The sequence below is a fragment of the Gekko japonicus genome, unplaced genomic scaffold, assembly GCF_001447785.1.
Source record: "Gekko japonicus isolate JY-2015 unplaced genomic scaffold, Gekko_japonicus_V1.1 scaffold22, whole genome shotgun sequence".
Lineage (NCBI taxonomy): Eukaryota > Metazoa > Chordata > Lepidosauria > Squamata > Gekkonidae > Gekko > Gekko japonicus.
Window position 1 is genome coordinate 1,351,883 of NW_015175971.1, and position 7,628 is coordinate 1,359,510.

The following is a 7,628-nucleotide window of genomic DNA, read 5'->3' on the forward strand; positions in this document are numbered from 1 at the left end:
GCCGTGCCCCAAAATAACCACGGCCCCCCCCCCCCCAACATCTCCCCCAGCCAAACAGGGGGGAGAGAACCGAGCCTCGCATTGTTTTGGCTAGGTGGAAAGGAGGAGAAGCAGTTTTGTTATGAGTAAGCCCCCCCCTTCCCCCAAAAAGCCACCCAAGGGGGAAAATCAAAGCTTAAGGAGAACTGGAGTGGGGGGCAGCCACGGAAAAGGCACCAGGGCCAAGGAGAGGGGGGAAGAGAGGGGTAGCGGGGCCCAGCCCGGGACGGGGCTACAGCCAGGCCTGGCCCGAGGCTCCCGGGGAGACACTTAACTGTTGCCCGGGGCGCTGGCGGCGGCTGATCACGGCTCCCCCGTTTCAGGCAGAAGCAGCTTCTCATTGCCCGGCAGGGCGGGGAGCGGAGCGGAGGCAGCAGGAGGAGGAGAAGCGGAGAGGCAGCAGCGAGCAAGCGGGCGGGGAGAGAGATGACTTTGTGGGGTCCGCAGGAAGAGGAGGAGGAGGAGAAGGAAGAGGCGACGGCGGCGATCCTTACCAGGCGCGCCAGATCGAGGCCCCCGGCCCGGTGCACCCAGCGACGGAGCCGTCAGGAGCCTAGGCCAGCGGCGGGGGCCATGGGCGAGGGCGGAGGAAACGCGGCCGAGTCGAGCCTGCCTGACGCCGCCTCCGAGGCGCTCCGACGAGGAGACGCCGTCGCCGCGGCGCAAGCACAGAGCCCCCTGCCTCCCGGAGCCCGCACTGCCGCTCACCCGCCAGCCAGCTCCCCACCACCAGCAGCCGGCCCGAAAGCGGGGACTGCTACAGGGACCCCCCCATATGGACTCGGCGCGCCATGGCGCATTGGGCCCTTGGACGCCTTGCCTTTGCGCCCTAGGCGCACGCATGTGCTGCCTCTTCCCCATGCGTGAAACGGAGGGTGGTGGGTGGGGGCAGGAGTCCTGGCCTCTGCGCACAGGGGGCCGACCCGTCTCGACCTGTACCAGGGAACCCCTGCCGCATGGGTGGGAGAGACAAGCCGCGGAAGCAATGGGTGGGTGCCCGCCAAGGCGCTCTCTCACCTCCTTCCTATGCTATGGGGTGCACGTAGCTCAGTCCTCAACCGAAAGGGCTCCAGGATCGTACCTGGCGATGCAGGGAAGCAGCTAGTGGAGCCTCCGTCTGGATTCCTGGGCACGTGGACTTGAGAGAGTGTCGGCTTGCAAGCGGCGGCACATAACTTCCGAACAAGGAAGACTTGCCTGTGCTGGATTCGCCGCAGGCTGCAATCCAACGGGAGCAGGACTCAGTGCATTCAGTGGGACTTGCTGCTGAGTCAATAAGCTTGCCGGGGTTCATTTAGCCTAGTATTCTGTTTCCAGCCGTGACCAGCTAGATGCCTCTGGGAGTTCAGAAGCTGGGCATAAGCGTCTGGCATTTAGAGATATACTGCCTCTGAACCTGGAGGTTCTGTGTAGTTATCATAACAGCCGCCTTGGATAAACTTCTCCCTGTATTTACCTAATATTACATAATATTCCCTAGAGCTGCAACCATATATGTACTCACAATAAATTATCTTGAACTCAGTAGGACTTTCTTCTGATTAATCATTCATAGACTTGGGCTGTAAGTTGATGACTTACTAGCACACCTCGTGATAGTGAGTCCCATAGGTTAACTATGTCAGGGTACTTGAAAGGCTGCCTGCTCCCGTATGACTATAGGTGCACATTCTGCTGGGAGGGGGGTGTTTGTTGCTGCTCCAGGGTTACTGGCTGGATGCTGTATAAAACAGGATGCTGGACTAGATGGATCACTGGCCTCCTCTGGCAGGGCTTTTGTGTTCCATGAAATGTAGATAGCCATGCAGGACAGAGCCTTTTCTGTTGTGGTGCTCCATCTGTGAAATTTTATTCCTGCATCTGCTCACCTTCTGCCAACTTTTTTGAGATAAGGTGCCAGGTGGACAAATTCCATTGCTTAATTGCTGTAGACTTTCCGGGTTGTATGGCCATGGTCTTGGCATTGTAGAACCTGACGTTTCGCCAGTAGCTGTGACTGGCATCCTCAGAGGTATAACACAGAAAGATGGAGTCCATCTTTTTCTGGGTAAGGAGGTTCCAAGGCTGGGAGCCATCACTGAGAAAGCCCTTCCACACCCAAATCTGTTAACATAAACTCCAATTTATGACTGCCATCCAATTGTTTTACTGATTTTATGTGGTGGGTTTTATTGATGGTTTTAACCGTACTTTTGATTTTTATATGTGTATTATTATATTTATTTAAAGCATCTCCATACTGACTTTCCACCCAAATAGGGTCCCCAAGGCAGCGAACATTTAAAAAATCCAATATTAAAACAGCATTTCAAATAAAGTATATATAATATAAGCAATTCAATAAAACATATAAGTAGACCAACACGCATAACAACACAATAAAGGAGAAGGGGCAATAACAGTTACTGAGGGAATGCCAAATAAAGCAAAAAAGTCTTCACCTGCTGGCAGAAGACAACAATAAAGGGAGACAGATGAAACTCCCTAGGGAGGAGTTTCAAAGTGTCAGTGCTATGACCAAGAAGGCCTTTTATGGAGCTGTCACGTGTCTAGCCTCAGAGGGCAGAGACACCCAAAACAGGGCCTCTGAAGATGACCAGAGTAGGCAGATAGGTTCATATGGGAGAAGGCAGTCCTTAAAGTATGATGGCCCCAAGCCATATAGGGCCTGAAAAATCAATAGTACCTTGAATTGGACCCAGAAGCAAACTTGGAGGCAATGTAGGTGGAACAAACCTGGAATGATTTGGTTCCTGTGACTTACTCCAGTCAATATTCTAGCCATTGCATTCTGTACCAACTGTAGTTTCCAGGCAGTCTTCAAGGGTAGCCCCATGCAGAGTGTATTGCAGTAATCTAATCTGGATTTTTTTCCCCTCAGAGCATGTACCACAGTGGCACAAGATCTTTCCTTCCCAGAAGGACCACAGCTAGCTCACCAGCCAAAGCTGCTGAAATGCATCCCTGGCCACCACTGTCACCTCTTTATCCAACAGGAGGCCAGGATCCAGTAGCACCTTCAAGATACAAACCTCCTCCTTTAGAGGAAGTGCAACCCTATCCAGAACAGGACATATTCCAATCACAGATCAAACATTCTCCCCACCAGTAGCACCTCCATTTTGTCGGGGTTAAGTTTCAGCCTGTTCACCCTCATCCTTTCCCTCCAGGCACCTGTTCCATGGCCGCCATGGGATCTGCTGGAAGTGAGAAACAGAGCTGAGTATCATCCACATATTGGTGACAACTCATCCCAAATCTGTGGATGACCTTTCCCAGGACCTTTCCATAGAGGCTGAAAAGCACGACCCTGCAGCCTAGGGATCTGGGGGCACAACAGCCACACCCCAGCCACCCCCCAGCCACACAATCTGAAATCTGTCTTCAAAGTAAGATTGCAACCACCACAGAACACTGCCTCTCTGTCCCTGTCTTGAAAGGCAGTCCAGAAGGATACCTTGATCGAGGGCATCAAAACCTACTGAGAGGTCTAGGAGAATCAACAGGGCTCTTAGCTCTGGAGCTCTTATTTTCTTGAGAGGCAGAAAATAAATTCATTAAGTAAAGTAAATAAATAAAAAAGTTTTGTGATTTGTTTGTCCCTTAAAGACATTTTTATCTAGCCTGTCTTCCACAAAATGGGAAGAGAGCTAACAAAATTGCTGTTCCAATGAAATTCAAATCATCATTAGCACAATATATAAACCTTGAGTCTCTAGTTGGAGGGAAAAGGGGCTCTAAGAAGAAGAGAATACAACAAAGCATCAGTTCAGCAAGAACCCAGCAACCAAAAAGACTCCAAACACTGGCCAGGTAAGGTTATTCCATGGTCTGATTCTCCCAATTCTGAGCATGCTACTCAGTGTTCATTTAGGCCATTAGCTTGGCTGGATTCCCATCTTTCAATAAAGTAAGTAAGTCTCTAGCGCTTTTAGATTTAAAGAAACAAGGCAAAATGTACAGGAAGACTTTCACCCAAGAAACAAGCCTAGTCCTGCCTTCTGTTTTTTTGCAGTCAATCAGGAAAGTCACATTGCTGTGCTACTTACTGACAAACTTGGTCATTGCAAACCCCAGCCTGAGCAAATGGTCTGGTTAAAAGGTGCTTGTCAGGTTCCACAGCCAACAACTGAGTACACGCTTGTCAGAAAGGTTATACTTTATTGCAGAGCTATAGAGGCAGTAACATGGTCACTGTTAAGAATGGCGACGTTTCTACAAGCACAATGGGATATAGGGTATTCGTATGCACCCCCCCCCCCATCCATAGGCCAATTGGCCTGATTCCCGTGTGCGGCCATGAGTCCCGTAATTGTTGACACCATTGAGCCACATCCCCTAACCCCAAGTCATTGGTCACCTCCAAAAATGGTACAGGGGGGCTGTCATATCCATACAACGCCTTAAAAGGGGACAGTCCTGTAGAGGAATGACACATGTTATTATGACAGAACTCGGCCAGGGGCAGGAGATCTATGCAATCATCTTGTTGATAATTGGTGAAACAGCGGAGATATTGTTCCAATGTCTGGTTAACCCGTTCCTTCTGTCCATCAGTCTCGGGGTGATAGGCGCTGCTCATGGCCCGTTCAACCCCCATCAGTTTAATAAGCTCCCCCCAGAACCGGGAAATGAATTGGGCCCCCCTATCGGATATCACCTTGGCCGGGAGCATATGCAAACGGACGACGTGTAGTAAAAACGCTTTGGCAAGGGCTTTCTCTGTGAGCAGGGACATAAACGGTATAAAGTGTGCCTGCTTGGAGAATAAATCCACGACAACCCAAATGACCGACTTTTTTCGCTCAGAGGCAAGTCCGCAATAAAGTCCATGGAAATCACCTCCCATGGGCAGCTCAGAGTCGGGTGTGGTTGCAGCAATCCAGGAGTTTCCCTCGGCCGGGGTTTACTCATGGCACAAATTTGGCATGACTTCACAAATGAAGATAGATCCTTCCGCATGTGCAGCCACCAGAACTGCCGTTGCATGAGCTGAAGGGACCTAACAAACCCGGGGTGGCCATTCAGCTTCGAGCCGTGCACTGCATGCAGTACTTCCCCCCACAGGGAGAGTGGAGCAAACAGTTTATTTCCGCGGTACCAGCAGCCATCGGACCTGAGTTTGAAATCCCCTTCAGCCTCCACCGCCGCCCTGTCGCCCTCTGAGAAGACAGAGGTGAATTTACTGTGCCATGTTTTCCCGCCCACCTCAGCTGGCAGTGGGGGCTTGGGTGCCTGTGACGTAGGGGTTGAGGATGGGCCTGCCTGCCTACGTGTAGTCACTGCCCCACCCAGGTGGGAGGGCATGAACACTGAGTCCAAGATGACCTCCCATTGGCTGTTGTGTTGTGCAAGGCGGGACAGGGCGTCAGCGAGGGAGTTTGCCAAACCGGGGAAATGGTGCAGCGTAAACTGAAACTTGGAAAAGAAATCGTCCCACCTGAGCTGTTTAGCATTGAGGCTTCGTGGCGTTTTTAGCATTTCCAAGTTCTTGTGATCAGCCCACACCTCAAAAGGAACCCGCGCTCCCTCCAGCCAATGCCGCCAGGTAGCCAGCGCAAGGCGGATCGCCCCCGCCTCTTTCTCCCACACCGACCAGTTACACTCTGTGTCATTGAACTTTCTTGACACGTATGCTAAGGGATGTAGTAATCCATCCTCTCCCTCATGGAGGATTGCACCCCCCATGGCCACATCCGACGCGTCAACTTGAATGATCATTTTTTTTATTTTCATCGGGGTGGGTGAGGATGGGCTCTGACGTGAAAAAGGCTTTGAGGCGTTCGAACGCTTCCTGGCACTCTTTACTCCAGGCCAGGGTCGCCCCCGGTTTGGTTGCCTCTGGCCCTTTCCCTTTCGTTTTTCATAAGTCAGTGAGAGGCAAACTGATCTGGGCAAAGTTGGGTAGAAAATTTCTGTAAAAGTTCAAAAAAACGAGGAAGGATTGTAATTGTTGGTGGGTGCGGGGGGGAGGGGGTTCCCACCCCAGCACATCTCGCACCTTCCCCGGGTCCATTTCCAGCCCCTTGTCAGATATCCGATATCCCAGGAAATCAATGTGTGACTTGTGAAACTCACACTTGGAGAGTTTGTGCTCGTGCAACGTAGTTAGAACCTCCCTCACCATTTTCGCATGGGAAGGCAGATCGGGGGAGTACAGCAAGGTATCATCCAGGTAAACAAGCATCCCCTTAAACAAATGCTTATGCAACACCTCGTTGATCAGGTTCATGAAGATCCCCGGGGGCCCCTGAAGACCGAAGGGCATTACGCGGTATTCAAACTGGCCCAGGGGCATGTTAAAGGCAGTCTTGTGCTCATCCCCCTCCCGTATACGGACCCGGAACTTCAAAAAGATCTTTCCTTTACCCGCTTCGGCTAACAAATCTTCGATCAGCGGCATGGGTTAGGCGTTGGTCGATGAAACCGTGTTTAACCTCCAATAGTCAGTACACAACCTCAAGCCCCCATCCTTTTTTTTCCGGAAAAGAACTGGGGCCGCAAATGGGGAGGAGGCCAGTCAGATGAACCCCCTGGCTAGGTTCTTGTCGATAAACTTACATAGTTCATCTTTCTCGGCCGGGCCCATTGCGTAAATGCACCCTTTGGGCAGTTTGTGGCCCGGCAATATTTCAATGCTGCAATCCGAGTGTCTATGGGGTGGGAGCTCGTCCACTTCCTCTTCTTCGAAAACCCTGGCCAAGTCCCGGTACTCAGGGGTGGTGGTGGAAAGCAGCTCATTTTCGGCTAAGCAAACCCTCGGGTTTTCCCCTATCGGCTGCAGACCCCACTGTGGGTTCCACCGGTGCAAGTGACATCGCAATGGAACAGTCTCAAACTCAACAGGTTCTTTCATGGTTGATCCATCCATTTGGGTGGAAATCAAGGGGTCTTGCAGCTTCACCACCCCCGCTTCCAACCCTGTTACTAACAATGGGTTTATGGGGTCCCTCCCGCACCCCAAGTCAATAAGGGCTCTCACGCGAATATGCGTTCCCAGAGTTGGGTTAATGAGAGTCACAGTCACGAAAAATAGAGGGGGGTAGCTGCTCACCGCTTTTGGCGCCTCCGGGATTGGGCCCTGCAGCTCCGCGCCTCTCACAGCAGGACCTGGTCTTTTCCCGCCGGTTCGTTGCCATCCTCCTCGCTGGACTCATCCCCGATTTCCTCCGGGGCGACCTGAAGTGCCTCGGCAAATTTCGGTTTCCCCGCCGGCTTCTTTGCTGGGGTGGCGGGGCGTGCCTTCGCGGGCTTGGGTTGTTTTCCCAGGCCGGCTCCCCCACAATCGGCTGCGAAATGGCCCTGTTCTCCACACTTTAGGCCAGCCTTGGCGAACCTACGGCACGTGCCAGAGAGGGCACGCAGAGCCCTCTCTGTGGGCACGCTTGCCGTCGCCCAGCACAGATCTCTGGAACGCCTCCACCTGCCCTCTGCTATTCTCTGCCGGCATGCCAAGGCGCGCAGGCAGAAAAAGGCCTCCAGAGAGCCCCCCCCGCCTGCCACAACCGCCGCCACCACCACCTTTCTCAGAGAAAGTTTTCCTGAGTGCCCCCCGCCCCCTGCCTTTCTCTGCCCATGCTCCGAGGCGC

At 52.5% G+C, this 7,628-nt stretch overlaps 1 protein-coding gene across 1 annotated transcript in view; it reads right to left on the reverse strand.

The window, feature by feature from the left end:
- The window catches only part of MVB12B (multivesicular body subunit 12B), a 135,911-nt gene extending 135,331 nt beyond the window's left edge, over window positions 1-580 (reverse strand). Inside the window, exon 1 of the mRNA XM_015426063.1 lies at window positions 534-580. The gene's annotated coding sequence lies outside the window, so the exon portion shown is untranslated. The remainder of the gene's footprint in view (window positions 1-533) is intronic.
- Between the last annotated feature and the right edge of the window lie 7,048 nt (window positions 581-7,628).